The sequence below is a fragment of the Danio rerio genome, chromosome 20 (genome assembly GCF_049306965.1).
Source record: "Danio rerio strain Tuebingen ecotype United States chromosome 20, GRCz12tu, whole genome shotgun sequence".
In the NCBI taxonomy this organism is placed as follows: Eukaryota; Metazoa; Chordata; class Actinopteri; order Cypriniformes; family Danionidae; genus Danio; species Danio rerio.
In genome coordinates, this window is record NC_133195.1 from 23,828,113 (window position 1) to 23,845,161 (window position 17,049).

The following is a 17,049-nucleotide window of genomic DNA, read 5'->3' on the forward strand; positions in this document are numbered from 1 at the left end:
AATAAAGGCAAGCGATCAGTCAATGTACCTGGATTAATCATTAACTTATCTTTGCACTTAACCAAAACATGTTACCCGTGTACAAGTAACTTAATAGTTTCCAATGACCAAAGTCAGGGAATTGGCCTATGTCGTTAGATAAAGACAACAACATGAATGAAATATCACGTTTAGCAAATATAGTGAGATTAGATCCAGCGGGAGATGCTTGATGAGCAGTCCGACAAGCAGAGCTCTCATCTGGGTAGAAATGCTGGAGCGCTTGCCTGAGTGTGTGTGTGGTCACGTGATGTGCGTTTTCAGCGTTTTGGTGTGGACGGAGAGCTGTTCAGAAACGCTGGGTAAAACGCGAGTGTGGACGCGGCTCGTTTTCATTCTACAACGCCGTTTTAAAACTAAAACGCACTAGTGTAAACGGGGCCTATGTGAAATGTTAACAAATTGGAAAGATAGGATGGTAGTTTACCCAAGAGCCCTTAAAGTACAAATGTAATTTTCTGCTTTAATATAAGGATAGCCAGTGATAAAGCGTATTGCTGCATGATAAACAGAATCCAGTTTTCTGAGTAGCGGTTGCATGCATATATAGATAATCACCACAATCAATTATAGACAAAAAAATGTACTCTTTACTAATTTCTTACGGGCCTTATAAGGAAATTTTTTTTTTGAATGGTATAAGAAACCTAATTTTGGCCTAAGTTTTTCAATAACTTGTAAATAAGTATTTCAAAGGCTAATTATCAATACCTTGATATTTGTAGGAGCTAACTCTTTCCATTTGTACACCATTCAATTATGTGATTGTCTGGTCTGTTACCTTGGTGCGGCCATGGCTAAAAATATATTTTGTCTTTTTTTAATTTAAAACCAAATTTAAATCTTGCAACGTACACTGTAAACTGCACAGCTTGGTTTAAGGAATTTGCCGTTGTATATATTTTTGTATTATCTGCATACAGGTGTGTTTTAGCTTATTTTGTTCCATGATCTAAATCGTTAATAGATCGGCTATTCCAATAATGAAATTTCATGGTTTCCATGGTTTCAATTTGCCACGCCGAAATTGATCCCGCCACAGCTACATTACATCTTTTCATTCAAAACATTCAGTCCTGTTTTTTTTTTTTTTTTTTTATAGCGGGTGATAATCGCATCTAAACGTATTAAAAGGTAAGTTATTTTACCCTTTAACGTTACGTGCTAACTGATTGACTAGCTGACTGACAGGTGCGTAAGCCCAGCAAACACGACGTATAGCCGTTTCACTTTACTTCAGGAGGCATTCATACCGCTCCGTAGGTCTATCGTAGACATTCATAAATATTCCGAGCAAATCTAATAAATGTTGGAGACATACTAATTACATAAACCCACTAAATCGCACTTCAGCAGCCGTTATTTGAAAAATCTGCGCTTGAGCAGCGAATATTTGAAAAGGTGTGCAAGAAGTTTTGTGCACGAGCAGAGGAAATATGCGCACAAGCAAAGAGATTTGCATGCTGTAGGCTATTAAATGAATGCGATCTCGACTTGTAATACTACTCTCACGAAATTTGTCATTGAAATAACACCACAGGTAGTTGGTAGATCGGAGTAAAAAAGGCCTGTCGCCACAGCTGGAAAAACTTCTAGAGGAACCACTGCATTTGAATTGTAAGAGAGTACTCTTGAAAATGTTCTTTCATTCACTGAGGTTCATTGGGAAATCCAATAGTGTTCAATGCTTCTATGCCATTGCTGTCAACCAACACATGGTCTATGCCAGGGGTGTCCAAACTTTTTGGGCCGAGGGCCAAATGCAAAAAAAAAAAAAAACATTGTCCCGGGCCAAATTTTACATACATAACACAGACATATATATATATATTAGGGATGTAACGGTATTGTAAATACCGTCATACCGCAATATTAATTTTTTTCGATATTACCGAAGTCGCATGACTCGGTAAAACTATAGGTCTTCTGAGAAAATTTGCTTAGGCGAATGAAGCGAACGGGAGGTAGCGAAAACTACAATACCCATCAGCCCATGCTTGACCATCATCCCTTGCGGTCTGTTGTCGCTACAGATCCAGTAATGCGGAAATGGAGTGTGATGCTAGAAGCGGGGATGAAAAGAGCTGGAAAACTCTAAGGCCCCGTTTACACTAATGCGTTTTAGTTTGAAAACGCATACGTTTTGCTACGGTTACGCCAACCGTCCACACTACGCCGGAGTTCTCGAGCGCCGAAAACGGAGCGTTTCGAAATGTGTGGATAATGTCTCAGTGTGGATAATGGAAAACGGACACATCTGAAAACGGAGGCGGGGCTGCAGACATTCGCCTCTCTGATTGGGGCTTTTCCTGAATATTAAGTAGCCTAACACGCACAGTTCAGTCCTGCATTATCTCCTTGTAAGTTCAGACTTCGCAAGTTTGATCAAGGCTGCAGTCTCTTCTTCTCAGTTTGATATGGAAAAGCAGACTATACCGAGGACACGGGTAAATCTTCAAAGGGAACAGTGTACTTTATAACTTCATTCACATCACCCTGGCTTCGTTGTTTCACTTTATCAACAATAAAATGTAAACATGATTTAAGGAACTGCCTATTTTCATTTTAATATTAGCAACTTAGACAGCAGACATGCTGCATAAGATGAGCGTCATCTTCACTGTGTGGATATTTATAACAAAACGGAGCCGATAACAACTGCCTCCTTTCAATTTCAGTGAAAATACGAAACACAGCCTCTCTTTTGCTGAGTATCAGTTTTAATAATCGATAATGGCCATTTTAAAAGTATAACATACAATAAGTTTATACATTATAGGAAATAAAGGCAAGCGATCAGTCAATATACAGAATGTACGTGGTTACATTAATCATTAACTTATCTTTGCGCTCATCTTTGCGCTCAGCCAAAACACGTTACCTGAGAACAAGTAATAGATTCCAATGACCAAAGTCAGGGAATATGTCGTTAGATAAAGACAACAAGATGAATGAAATATCCCGTTTAACAAATATAGTGAGATTAGATCCAGCGGGAGATGCTTGATGAGAAGTCCGACTAGCAGAGCTCTCATCTGTGTAGATGGGCTGAGTGTGATTAAATGTTGAATGTGATGAGTTTTCAACAATACTAAATTGAAACTTTATTGTTTTTACATGGTTTAATAATTTTTTGTTATTAAAATTGAAGTTCCTGTTTCAAAGCTTACAGATAGATGGCTAATTTGTATGTCATTGACACTTTTGGCACTTTTTTGGAGTATTTTCATAAGTTTTGTTTTTTCCTGTAAATGATTCAATAAATACCGTACCGTGACATTCATACCGAGGTATTACCGTACCGTGAAATTCTGATACCGTTACATCCCTAAATATATATATATATATATATATATATATATATATATATATATATATATATATATATATATATATATATATATATATATATATATATGATATTTCCACACATTTCTAAACATAATAGCTTTTGTAACTCATCTCTAATAACTGATTTATTTTATCTTTGCCATGATGACAGTAAATAATATTTTACTAGATATTTTTCAAGACATTTCTATACAGCTTAAAGTGACATTTAAAGGCTTAACTAGGTTAATTAGGTTAACCAGTCAAATTAAGGTAATTAGGCAAGTTATTTTATAACAATGGTTTGTTCTGAAGACTTAAGGGGCTAATAATTTTGACCTTAAAATGGTTCATAATAAATTTAAAACTGCTTTTATTCTAGCCAAAATAAAACAAATTAGTCTTTCTTCAGAAGAAAAAACATTATCAGATATACGGTGAAAATGTCCTTGCTCTGTTAAACATCATTTGGGAAATATTTAAAAAAGAAGAAATAAATCAAAGTGGGGCTAATAATTCTGACTTCAACTGTGTGTAGATAGATAGATAGATAGATAGATAGATAGACAGACAGACAGACAGACAGACAGACAGACAGACAGACAGACAGACAGACAGACCATAACAAGAAGTGCTGCTTAATTGAATGCATGTGATAGCGACACCCGGTGGTTATTTATTGTATTACGTTCATTTTTGTATAGCGGGCCAGATTCTATTGAAATTTATAAAAAGCCTCGCGGGCCACCACAAAACTGATTGCGGCCCGCAGCCCGTAGTTTGGACACCCCTGGTCTATGCCATTGCTGTGAACCAACACAACAGTCCATTAATGGCATCCTATCATGCCCATTGTATTACATGATCAGTTGAAACATATTCATGTAACCTTTTGGATGTGCATGCTGGAATTTATTCAGTAAAAAGTCTTTTCCTCATTGTTTTTTCCTACACAACTTTTTTTATATGTGAATGGAAACTTAACTACAGAATGTTAAAATGCTTCCCAATCAGTGGCCTAAAAATAAGACCCCAGTTTCAAGTCCTACTGCACTGATGGCTCCCTGACACATGAGATTCTGTTATGGTAGGTTCTAGGTAAACTAATCATCCAATGCTTCCCGCTGGACACCTCCAGTGGATTAAGCCTTAATTAATTAGTAGAGTAGTTAGATAATGAAATTTAGCCTGAGCCGGTTCTCTGTGTTCCCTTGCAGAGCCAAGAGTCACTCAGGTCCCGAGAACCAGCAGCTGAGCCAACATGGTCAACTGCTCCAGCTGCCAGGCTACTGCTTTAGCAGCAGGGGTCTTGGCTGGGGAAGGGGGGTATCAAAGGAGAGTGTATTGCAGAGAGGAGGGGTGTTGGATTAAAGCAAGGGTTGGTGGGCAGACAACAGTGTGCACTGGGTGGGGTAGAACAGATGAGGAACAATAGGGGCAGGGACGCTGGAGTGAGCAGAAGGGTGAGGAGGCCATGGGAAACGTGTGGCGGCCATCGCCCCAGCACCAGGCCACTGGGCGCACTCAATAGACACAGGAAATGGGATTTACGTGAGGCAGATGTGCGCAAGAGAGGTAATGAATGCATTAGAGCCCAATGAGCAAGAGAAAGGTGAGAGCGACCAATGTGCGCTTCCCATGAAAGCCATTAACCCTACCCTCTATGTGGACCACCGCTCTGTAGATGGCTATACAGAGACACTCTAAAACAATGAGAGCACAAGGAGATGAAGAGAGAAAGAAAGGCTCTTGTGCCTTGAGTACTCTTTGTCGCCCCGGGCTGGCCTGTCATCTTGCATTGCGTGGTAAGTGTGTCGCAGTGTAGCTTACTACTTATCGACTGTTTCCAAACCCATGACACAGCTGATGAAAGGACACTGTCACTTTCCCAAGGCTGCGTGGTCCTATATCACTGTTGACATCCTTTCTTATACAGATGCTGGTTTGAATGTTGGTGAGAATCTGGAAGTGACTGCACCCAAGAACATTTTCCCACTGCATGGCAAAGCTTCAAACCTTGTGGCTGGAGGTTTTCAGGGCATTGTATTTATGTCCTGTAAATCATTTCCCCGTGAGATTGTAGATTGTTTGTTGGAACAATGATGTGTGCTGCTTTGAAATGTTCATAAATCAATCCATATTGAAGAACATACTGTATGCTGCTCTGCTCTCTCTACATGCTAGAGTTGATTTTGATGCTTATTTTCCCTAGTGAAAGCTTGTAGAGTGCATGGCTCTTTTTGTTTAATTGAATCCTTTCAAGATGCATTATAATGCTGTTTAGACTGACATAAAATTCCTACCAATAATTGAAGCTTTTAAAACAAAAAGCGCTTACACTTATATATGTAATCACTGAGGAATATTAACTACATCCACTTGTAGTGCTATACTGTATGGTTAGTCTTACAATGGTGGTGTATATTTAGGTCATATTTAAAATATCACAACCACCATGATAGGGGAAATAAAACATTAAAAAGGAAACGAGTGACATCAATAAATGCCCCCATGACTTTAAGGTCAGTAAGAGTGTTTTTACAAGACAACACTGTACAATATATGTCTGTATTTTTAAACATTTTATCTTACAGATGTCTTAATTTAGATAAATCTGCCCTAAATGGGCTACAAACTCTTAATTCGCATGCCTCAATTGTCAAATATGCATGAATGTAGACTGAATACATAGCATACACATGAAATGGATGCTATTAGAAATGGCCTAAACCAGAGATGCCCAAACTAGGGCCAGGGGGCCAAAGTTGCCCTATGGTAACCTTTGATTTGGCCATCCAATCTGAGAAGAGAGGGAGAATGATGGGGATGGTTAAAGATAGCTTAAAATTAACTCTTGATATTAAGGGTGTCACGAGATATCACGAGATTAAATCGCGACAAGATTTCTTGTCGAGGTAAAAAGTTGTCTCGTGTGTTGAGATGCTAGCATGATGGGGCGTGAGGGTGAAATTAGCGTTGAAGATTGGAAGCAGGATTGCATGCCCCTGGTATGGATGGCCTTTGTGTGATGCACATGTCACTCGGTTGGGGTGGGCAGCTCTTTTTTTTTTCTCACCGGAGTGAGATGTGAAGAAAGCCGCATTATTGAAGTGCAGTACAGATAAATAAACACCCCAATTAAACTATTAATTACCATTGTGTAGGACTTCTAGCTGCATTTTGCGACAGGACAGTCCACGTAGCTGTTTGACTCTATATTCTCTGCACTTACACATATCTCTAAGCGACAACATATACTGAACTGCAGGACACTCAACACAGTCGCCTTCATCATTACCAAACACGTTTATTTTTAACATGTTTATGTTACGTTAAAGCAGATGTTTTCTTTTATTGGTTCAAGTGACCAAACAAGGACTAAAAAACACTTATATTGTCATGTGGCACAAGTATTTAAGCATGTATTTAAGCATGTTCACGAGAAAGAAAGAGCGCAACATCCACCAGGTAACCAATATCATTTGTGCATCATGAATCACATGTACAAATCAAGCCATGGACATTACATTAAAATGCCTACTGGTTTAAAAAGGCCTAGATAAAAAAAATGGCCAAATGAGAGCGTTTTTGTCATAAACTATTGGAAAACAACTTGTCAAAAATAAAATAAAAAATGAAACCCTGCGAACAGAATAAATACAGGAATAAAGAAAAGAGCGCTCTTATTATCAGCTGTCAGTCAGCGCCCGCTTTTTTTTCCTGGTCATTGCGCCTTTTGCCGTGTGCAGTGTAAATGCAGACAATCAGATACGAGTCACCTTTAAAAGATGATAAATGTAAGCAGGTCATCAAAAAATTGGATACTGTCGCAAAATCCCCATCAAGATCTCTAATGTAAATACTGTGAGATTCTATAGGGGAAAAGCCAGTCAGTAGAGTTTGCTATTTTCCATTTATATATGAACAAATGTTTTGCAGTGTCTGCATGTTCTTTGCATGGAATTCAATATAAACTAATATAAAACTACTGCATACATAAAATTATAGCAATAATTTTGGAAATTTCATACATAAAAAAATAGAAGTTCAATACAAGTAAAAAAAAAAAAACTAAATTGTTTGGCATTTTACATTTTTTTTTATAAAAATCCATATTTTATTCATATATTAGAAAAATGTTTGATCACATTTAATCATGATCGCTTCTGCAATTAGTACACATCTGTGTGTTATGTGTGTGTGTGTGTATTTTATATATATATATATATATATATATATATATATATATATATATATATATATATATATATATGTATTTTTTTCATAAATAAAGGTTTAATGAACATTTTATACAGACATTTTAGAGACAGGTGGGCCTTCAAAAATTGATCGGAGAAAGAAGTGGGCCCCGAAGTGAAAAAGGTTGTGCAACCCTGGTTTATGAATTTAAATTGAATGTAACCCTTTGTTTGTTTTCTTGTTAAAAGCCAACTGAAATTAAATGTTTCAATTAAATGGCGTAAATCCATTTGTTTAAATGTATACTGCGTGACCTGACAGTGCAGAGACTTTGGTGAGCAAATGAAGCAAAGGCAGATTCTGCTAGATACTGTATTCAATATTGAACTCCACTGTGTTAAAAATGTGGTTATTATTATTTTTTTCTCAGTAAGTTAACATTTTAAAAGTTACACCTTGATAGTTAATAGGATTTAAAGTAATGTTTTTGATTTATTTTAAAATATTATTAAATAAATTAGGCAATTACCCATGGAAACTTGAATATAATATAGTTTGGCATATTTACCTTCAGCCCATGGCTCTCAATGATATTTGGTTTTTGGCCCTTCATATGAAAAAGTTTAGGCACCTCTGGCCTAAACATACAAAAAGTTTGTTGGATAATCGAAGTTGGTTAAATAATTGTAATTAGTGAAATTGGTTAATAAAGCTTTAATTGCTTTCAAATAAAATGCATTGGCAATTACCATAAAACCAAACAAATCTGTAATATGCTCTATCATCTGGCGGCTTAATCAAAGACCTTTATTTGCCACCCCTACAGTTTACATGTGTAATGTAATGGCTGCAGGAACTTGTACCCTGAGGCTCAGAGCCATGAGTGCTACTTAAGCCCAGCATGGGGTTTGAAAAGGCCGGGGTACACAGAGGGGGTAATTTGGGGAGGTAAGCTCACACCTGTGGGACGGAGAGGCAGAAGGAGAGTGGGGTCGATAAGGGGTGGAGGGCGCGTAGAAAGCAGATGGGGACGCAGAGGTTGAGCTCCCTCTGTTCTTCCATCTCTTTTATCCATACCCTTGTGCTCTGAAGCGCAAGAGCAAGAGAATAAAAAAAGAACCAAGACAAAGCCTTTTCAATTGGGGTAAAGCAGTGGATGCATCTGCCTGTGCCCCCACATTTTGAAGATTTAAGTAATAAAGATGAAGATGAGATAATCAATTAATCTGAAAGACACTACTTTTGTACAAAGGAAAGCAAAGATGGACTTGCTTCCATTAGATGTTTATCAATTGTTTTGTTACTTGTGTTTTTTTCGGTCTTAATTTATGGTCTTGCAGCTCTAAGGGCAATCAGCATGGGTCCGCGTCAGGAGGTGGGTTTTGTTGTTTACACAAAGTGTTTTGTTTGGTGGTTGGTGGGTTCGGTAATGTCGGTGGTTTCAGGTTAATGACATCTCTGTGTTTACTTTTGAACTCTGAAATATGGCTGAGGACTCAATTAACCTTTGTCCCCTTTGCAGGGTGGCAGTGAATAATTGTTTTCTCAGAGAAACAGATCCCTCATTTCTCACCAGTATCATCATGTTCAGGTTTTCAAGTAGTAGAAAATGAATGGGTAGGTAGAGTAAGCAAGCACGTGATTTCAAAGAATTCTTGTTTGCTCATTATCCCTTGTATTTCACACCAACACACCCTACCAGACAGCATCTTTCTTACTATGAATATCAGCAGGGCTTGGCACATGATAGCCTGGTGGGAATAATGTGTGATGAGGGGTTTAAATCTTGGGAAGTTGAACAGCACATGGTGGGAATTAAAGGCCTTGATTGTAAATGGCAGCGTGACGGCAATTGAATTCTCAGCAGCTGTCAGGGTCACCGCATTATATACTGCAAGCTGATGATAATTAGACTTTAAGCATGCAAAAGAACAAGACCCGTCGCTCCGTCCCTATTCACTCATAAGCCTTTATTGCGAGTAAGACCGAGGGGCGCAATAATTTCAAGGCCCTGCGTCTCCTCCACTCCCTGTAATCTGTGTTGTAATCCATGTCACTTGTGATTCTCAGTGTTCCAAAAGGCTTTTCTTGTTGACCTAGAGAGTGGCTCTGATAATGGGGGACCCCCACCATCTGTGTACAAGGCCAGGGACCTTTAACACACTTGCCCACACAGAATGGTTCTTTAGGGGCCAAATCATAAAAGGAGCAAGAACCTCACCAGGGTTTCTGGAGGAAATATAACTGGCACTGCAATTAGGAGACAATTACACACAAAAAAAAACAGAAAATCAATTAATGCATTTCCGATATTTATACGTTTTTGAAAAGGATTCACATGTAAACTACAGTAGAAAGAACTTTTAGGTTTTTAGTGACTATTTTTTTATGTACAGCCGGTTTCACTAAAAGCTCATCACACAAAATCTTGTTTGATTTGCATCTCAAAATGCTTTTTGGATTTACTAAAGACAAGAAAAAGCATGCATGTTTATTTTTGTGTTTATACTTTGAGTTTGACTTTTAGACAAAAGCTTTATTTAGAATAGAGTTGGGCTGTGCAATTAATCGAAAATCCGATTTCGATTTCGATTTTGGCTTCTAACGATTATGAAAAACCATTAATCGAAATAAACGATTATTGCGTCATTTACCGCCCCCTTTCCAGTTGTACATGTGTTGCTCTTAAAAGCGCAAAAGACCGCATGATTCTGTGTGTGAGGCGCGCACACACAGAACAGAAGCATGCAGTCAGCATTCGGTCTCATTCGCACACTGAGACGAGCAGAGCGCAGTCAGCGCACAGATCTAAAGTCATCTTAACGTGAGCGCTTTAATGGTCAAATAGGTGTCAAAACGCGGCGTTTAGTGATTATTCAAATTAACCCTCATTTGTGTAATAAACAAACGAGTTGAAAATCAAAAGACACGCGAAATAGAAACCATTAGAGACACAAGAGACAGTGCGCTATAATCCTTCTGCCGCCTGTTTTTATGATTATTAATCAAACAACTAATGGAGAACATGCCTCTCTGCTCTTGACTAAAGGACTTTTGTAGCTAAAGTGTTATTTTTACAGTGAAGATTCTTAAAGCACAGTTTGTTTGATATTTTTATTCTATTGTATTTATTTCTCTTTTCTTTGCAGGGTGGAAAATAACTGTATGCAGTTGAAGTCAGAATTATTAGCCCCCCTGAATATACGTAGCCCCTTTCCTCCCCAATTTCTGTTTAATGGAAAAAAGATTTCTGAACATAATAGTTTTAATAACTCATTTCTAATAACTGATTTATTTTATCTTTGTCATGATGACAGCACATAATATTTGACTAGATATTTTTCAAAATACATGCATTCAGATTCAATGTGCGATTTAGGGTAATTAGGCAAGTCATTGTATAACAGTAGTTTCTTCTGCAGACAATCAAAAAATTTATTGCTTAAGGGGGCTAATATTATAGACTTTAAAATGGGTTTCAAAATATTTAAACCAGCTTTTATTCTAGCCAAAATAAAAAAAAGCCTTTCTCCAGAAGAAAATATATTAGAGGAAATACTGTTAAAATTCCTTGCTCTGTTAAACATCATTTGGGAAATATTTATTTAAAAAAAATTCTCTGGAGCGCTAATTTTGACTTTAACAATAATCGTTTTGAATAATCGTGATTACAATTATGACCAAAATAATCGTGATTATGATTTTTCCCAAAATTGAGCAGCCCTAGAAGAGAGGATTTGAAATCACTTAATTTTAACCAAATGTAAGTGTCCAGGGCTACCAGGGCTTCAAAATACTGGCTGTACCACTGTAGTTTGTAAACATTAGTATTGTCATTAATGTCTATCTACAATACTTAATGTTGCTTGTGGAAAAATGACAAAAATGCTGAAAAAATGTTGACACGTTTGTGCAATAATAGACCTTTTTATTTTAATAGTCTGTGGAGCCCTTTAGGGTTGCAAGTTTTCTGATGTTTTCTGACGTTTCTACTGCATATCTGAAATGGTTCATTTCTATTCCTCTCAATATGATTTAGAAGCTACAACAACCGTAACAATTTCTTAAAAAGTACGACTCACAAAGTGAAATTTTCTGTTATTTTGGATTGTTGGATCAAGACTGAAAAAAAAAAAACAATAGAAAAAAAAAAGTAGCCACAGGACAAATTGACACTGTTTGATCACTTCATATAACTATTTTTGTTGGAAAAACGCTCTTTTTGTAACAAATTCCATTCGGAATATGGCCGTTATCTACAAAATAAACAAAATGAATGAATACATTTTAGGTGAAGTGACGTGCAAATACTTTTTTCAATAATTAAGGAATTATGAATTTAATTTAAGACCTATTATAACATGTAAAAGATAGTATTTCTGACAATTTTCTTTATAATTTGAATTTTGAATTACAGTATGGCAATACTACTTGGTATCGTGATACTTCAGCTAGTATAGAATCGTAAGATGAATTATTGGTATCGCTAAAACCGTAGTGTCCAGCTTGTTTATTAGGTTATTAGCTGTTTGTAAGTTTTTGACTGTTTTAAAGCATTAAAATACCATAATATGTTTGCAGATAAATGCCAAGTGAACATTCATTTTTATCTGAAATCAATGCAAAAGTCAGTTATTCTGCTTTAAAAATGTGTGTTATGTGCCAGAACGTCTGTCTTTGTTTTGGTCCCTGTAAGCTTCCCAATGCCAGTTTAACCAATTATATTTCAGCACCCTGGGTTGCTTTGATGAAAGGCTTACTGCATATTTGATTTATTCAGTCATGAAGGCTCTCAAACCATGTGTCCACAATCAAAAATGTGACCTCCGGTGGACAGTAGCAGACTCCGAAATAAGGCACAGATTTTCCACATGAGTTCCACATGAGGTTATTAATTAGCAAATAACATAAATTTTACAAATGTAAGGATTAGGTGAGCAGGTTACATGACGAGATTTGCAATGATAAGCAATTGGGCTGTTTGTACAGCCATTCAGAAGCACAGAATATATTTGCACTTACTGTACTCCAATGAAATGGTAAGGTTTACAATCTAATTAATATATATTAAACCTCTCTTTAACATTATTAAATGTACATGCTGAATTATTGATATTTGTTGGCTTGCCCTTGAGTCACAGTCCTAAAGTTCAATTGCAAATTGTTTATTTTGTTTGCAATATGTGAGGTAAACTATCTGCTGCTGCTTTCAGATGAAGAAATAGCCCTTTTCACACATACAGACCTTTCTGGAAAATTGTCGGTAATTTCATGGGATCATGTGTGAACTGGCCTTTTTTGAAAATACCGGTAAATTTGTTCCGGTAATTATCTGGAAAGAGACGTTATGACATTAATGGTAATTTGCTGGAATGCTGCTCTGTGTGAATGCTGAAGGAAAATTGCCAGAAAGAGCGCATACATGATTACAAAATGCTGACGTTAGGCGTCTACTCCAGCCAATCAAAACATTCAGTTCACATCCACGCTGTTTATGAAACTAAAAAAGCCTTTGAATATTTTTCCAGACACATTTAGCTGCTAGGTGTTTAGGTCTTTATGTTCCTACTTAATGCCAACTGTGTACAAAATTATTGATTCTTATTATAAACCACTTATGATAAACCTCTGTTTGTTTACCTTCAAGCTCTGCTTTAGTTGCTTGGCGTATATAAAAGTGAAGGAGTGCTTTGAGCGCCGGCACACACACATATTATGTACATCTCGACCTGCAAAGTGTTCCTCCATATGTTTTCATCGAAGTCATTCACAATACTTATCCATCCACAGAAATTGTAATGTAGTCAAATGTGTAAACATTTAGCTGCAATTACTGCTTTTGCCTTTGGATGTCTCTTGTACAAAGCAGTTGCATGAATGCTAAAGCTTTTTAATAAAAGTGAAACCATCAACAAAAGCCTGACCCCTTTTATGTTTACAAATACAAGCGCAGCCATTTAGAGCTCATTTCTGGTTAATAATATCAGAATTTACCAGTACTTTGAAATGGATGTGTGAATGGTCTTTTCCAGAAAAATGCTTTTTTGAGTTTACCGGTAAAATTTTACTGTGTCACTGTGTGAAAGGGGCTAATGTCTAGTAAAATGGCATTCAAACTCACATTATTTATTCATGGTAAATACTAATAAAGCATATTAAAGTAAAGGGGTTTATCTGAGGTGATTATTGTCAATTTTCTGTTGTTTAGCTGCAAGAAGTAGAAGCCGTTTCGAAAATATAAGTGTCAGGTGTTGGTTAGGACAAAATCTTTTAATATGGAAAATATTACCTCTCGCACAGTGTTGCTTTAGTTTATAACACGATTTAAATCAGCCTTAAATCAGCCTTTAGGCACGATAATCAGGCACGCTCCTTTTGGTGTCGTCAATCTGGCAACCTGCTTTTGGATGTGTTTTGAACCTGGAGTGCAATACCTAGTTCAGCCACGGGGTGTCAGACTTACACACTGCACCTTTAATTTCAGTGCTGCAAACTTGACAATTATAAATAATTAGACTGCGCAACAATAGTTTTAGCTTGCTGTCTGTAGCATGAATACGGTGCGGCTGGTGAACGTACATCCATTGAAAACAAACTGTAAAATGAAATATTTTTGTGTAAATAACATCTTTCGTCATTCTAAGAAGAATGTATGCCATATAGGTTTTTATGATGTCGTGAAGGTGAGTCAATGATGACAGATTGTTCTTTAGTTAGGAGAACCATCTATTAATACCTTGTGGCTTGCCACTTGGAAGGAGATGATTGTTCAAATTCTGGCAAAAACCCAGACAGATGTTTGCTTGACATTGATGTACTTCCTCATACTACAAGACGCATTACTATGAAAATCAAGTGGTGCAGCCAAACCTGTACCACATGTCTGTTGTGAATTGTGCTTCTGTTGTGCCCTCCATTAAACCTGAATTTCTTGTACCTTTTGGTTAGTTATTCTAGCAATCATTTGACCTTAGAATAGGTTCAGAATAGTGTGTGTCTGTACATGCAAATGTTGTGTGTGTATATGAACTGTATTTTTATTAACCATCAATAACAAAGATTAATAAATGATGTAAAATGTAGAGTATTGCTCATTGGTTCATGTTGCATGCATATCGTGCCAACAAATGAAGCCTTATTGTGGAGTGTTATCGGTTTATTTGGTTTAATGGTTATTGAAGTGTGCTGTTCTGTGTTTAGTAGGCCTGTGCGATTTAGGGAAAATATCGAATTGTGATTTATTTTTTTTATTGTTTTTTGACAAATATTGTGATTTTTGACTTGATTTGTGATTTATTTTGGAGTCAAGCTTCAGCTCAACAATCTGTGTCATAGCTTCTTACTGCTAAAATGCAGTGAGTGTTTGTTAAAAAAGGCAACTGAAAAGATATTAATTTACTTAAACAATTTTATTCAAATTTGTTTTTAAATATTCAGAAATTAAACACTCATTTTTCTGTAGAGCAAACCGTAAACACAAATAAAATGACTTTACCTTTCTGTAAACAAGTTGAACTCAAATTAGGGAGACAGTGTAGCGTATCATTAAAACTACTACTAATAATACTTTGTAATTATGAATAAATAATTTTTATAATTATAAAATAACAATTATTGAAAAATAGAACACTCAGCAAGCTTATACGGCTGATAAGAGCCTTGTTGTAGCTTTAAATTTTCTAAAACAAAATAATTATCGCAGATGTTACACAAAATATCATGACATTAAACGTTCAGCTATGGTACTCCAAAATGGCTAAAATAGCTGCAAGATGGAATCTCCTATCCTGCATTTAGTTTTTTTAAACCCTCTTTGGTCACTGCATAAAAGGCACCATGTCTTTAGCGAGGTAGTGCGTTATGGCATTAGTTATCTCCTGGGTAGGGTTGCACCAGTTGTTTGTAAGTTCTTTCATAAACTGGAAGGTAGAGTCCACACCATAGGGCCTTTGTAACTACTAGCTAGTTTGTAGCTAGATTTGCTAACAAGTTCTTAAAGCAAACCGTAGTTAGTTGATCATAAGCTTTCCGTGAAGTCATGCGTATACTGTAGTCGTAGTGAATGAAGTAATATCCAATAAGAAGCATTTAAATTGTTAAACTACTTTAAAATTATGCAAATAATGCATCTATATATAACTGCCCTATGAAAATCAAATGACAAATTAAATTTTTATGTAACGCATTTTTATAATATGCCTCACTGCAGATAATGCATATACCTGCATTGTGAGCTGTGAATCCACACGAAATACACATAAAGTTATCAAAACATTAAACTGTAATTTTTTGTTACTTTGAAGCCGAAATATTTCCATATTACCAATTTTGCTTGCTATTTATTTGTCTGATAATGCTTTTGAAGCAGCAGACGCCATCATGCCACTTGTCCGCACTTTCCTGTTTGTTTGTTTGTTTGTTTTTGTGGGCGTTCCGCATAGTTTGGTTGCATAATTCTGATTGGGCAGAACAAAAGTGTGCGCTCTCAATTGGCTAGTAAGACAGACACCATGCACGCATTTGCTTTTGGCGTGGGAAATTTAATAATACATATCACAGCCTCTTGCAATTAGCTAATCACTATGTTTCAAATCACGATTGTGATTTGATTTTGATTAATCGCACAGCCGTAGTGTGTAGCATGTGCAAATTAAAAAGAGATGAATAAAACTTTATTAATATAGCATTAATAATACTTTTTTAATTGGTCATATTTTTTTTTCTTTAACGCAATAGCATTTGTAGTGTCAGTACTGTTTTTAGGGTAGGGCTTTGTCTAGTTCTGCAGGATTCATACGTACAGAGCAACATCTCTGATTTCACTTCCACCGTTTAGATAATATTCTTAGCAGAATCTTAGAAAGAAGCATCAAGAATCTCTGGTCACAGCTTGAAAGAATTGACTTATTTAGTTGTTTACAGTAAATGCATTTTCTCAGAAAACGTTGGCATCTGTGTTCTTGTCTCAATCTGTTGCTTATATCTCACATGGTATGTAAAGGCTTATGGTGTTTACATGACATCATTCAACTTCAGAGTTGATCAAGATAAGATTGTGCATTTGGCTAACCACAGATTGCACATTCCAATGGCATTTTTATAAATCATTGGCTTTTGATCAGTATTTCTCTGAACAGAGGACAATATTTGCAATTGTTTGTAAATCAGTCTGTTCTTTTATGCTTTCTTTTGCAAATCTGCCTCTTCTATCGGCCAGGTTGTTTTACCATGATACATAGCTGCTAGGCTTAATGTTACTTTATGTGCTCCTACTTGTAAAGGAACGTCATCTGGAAGTGACAGTAAACTGGATGTAACAGAATGTTCTTTGCAAATAATACCTGGACTGGGTTGCCCTTACCAAAGTTAATTGGTTTCATTGTTCTTCATTTTGGAGACTCAACGTTACTTTTAAATTACAAGATCAGGTTTAGTTTGCACATTTTTTGGTTTTTGTCGATTGTTTTTTTTTTTTTTTTG

The 17,049-nt window shown here is 36.4% G+C and overlaps 1 protein-coding gene and 1 long non-coding RNA gene across 2 annotated transcripts in view; both read left to right on the forward strand.

The window, feature by feature from the left end:
- nudt14 (nudix (nucleoside diphosphate linked moiety X)-type motif 14) overlaps nucleotides 1-17,049 on the forward strand; it is a 72,590-nt gene that overhangs the window by 14,273 nt on the left and 41,268 nt on the right. The window lies entirely within an intron of this gene.
- LOC141379559 (uncharacterized) lies at nucleotides 4,800-5,517 on the forward strand. The gene is made up of 2 exons (XR_012396412.1): nucleotides 4,800-5,174; nucleotides 5,306-5,517. It is a non-coding gene; the product is annotated as an uncharacterized lncRNA (long non-coding RNA).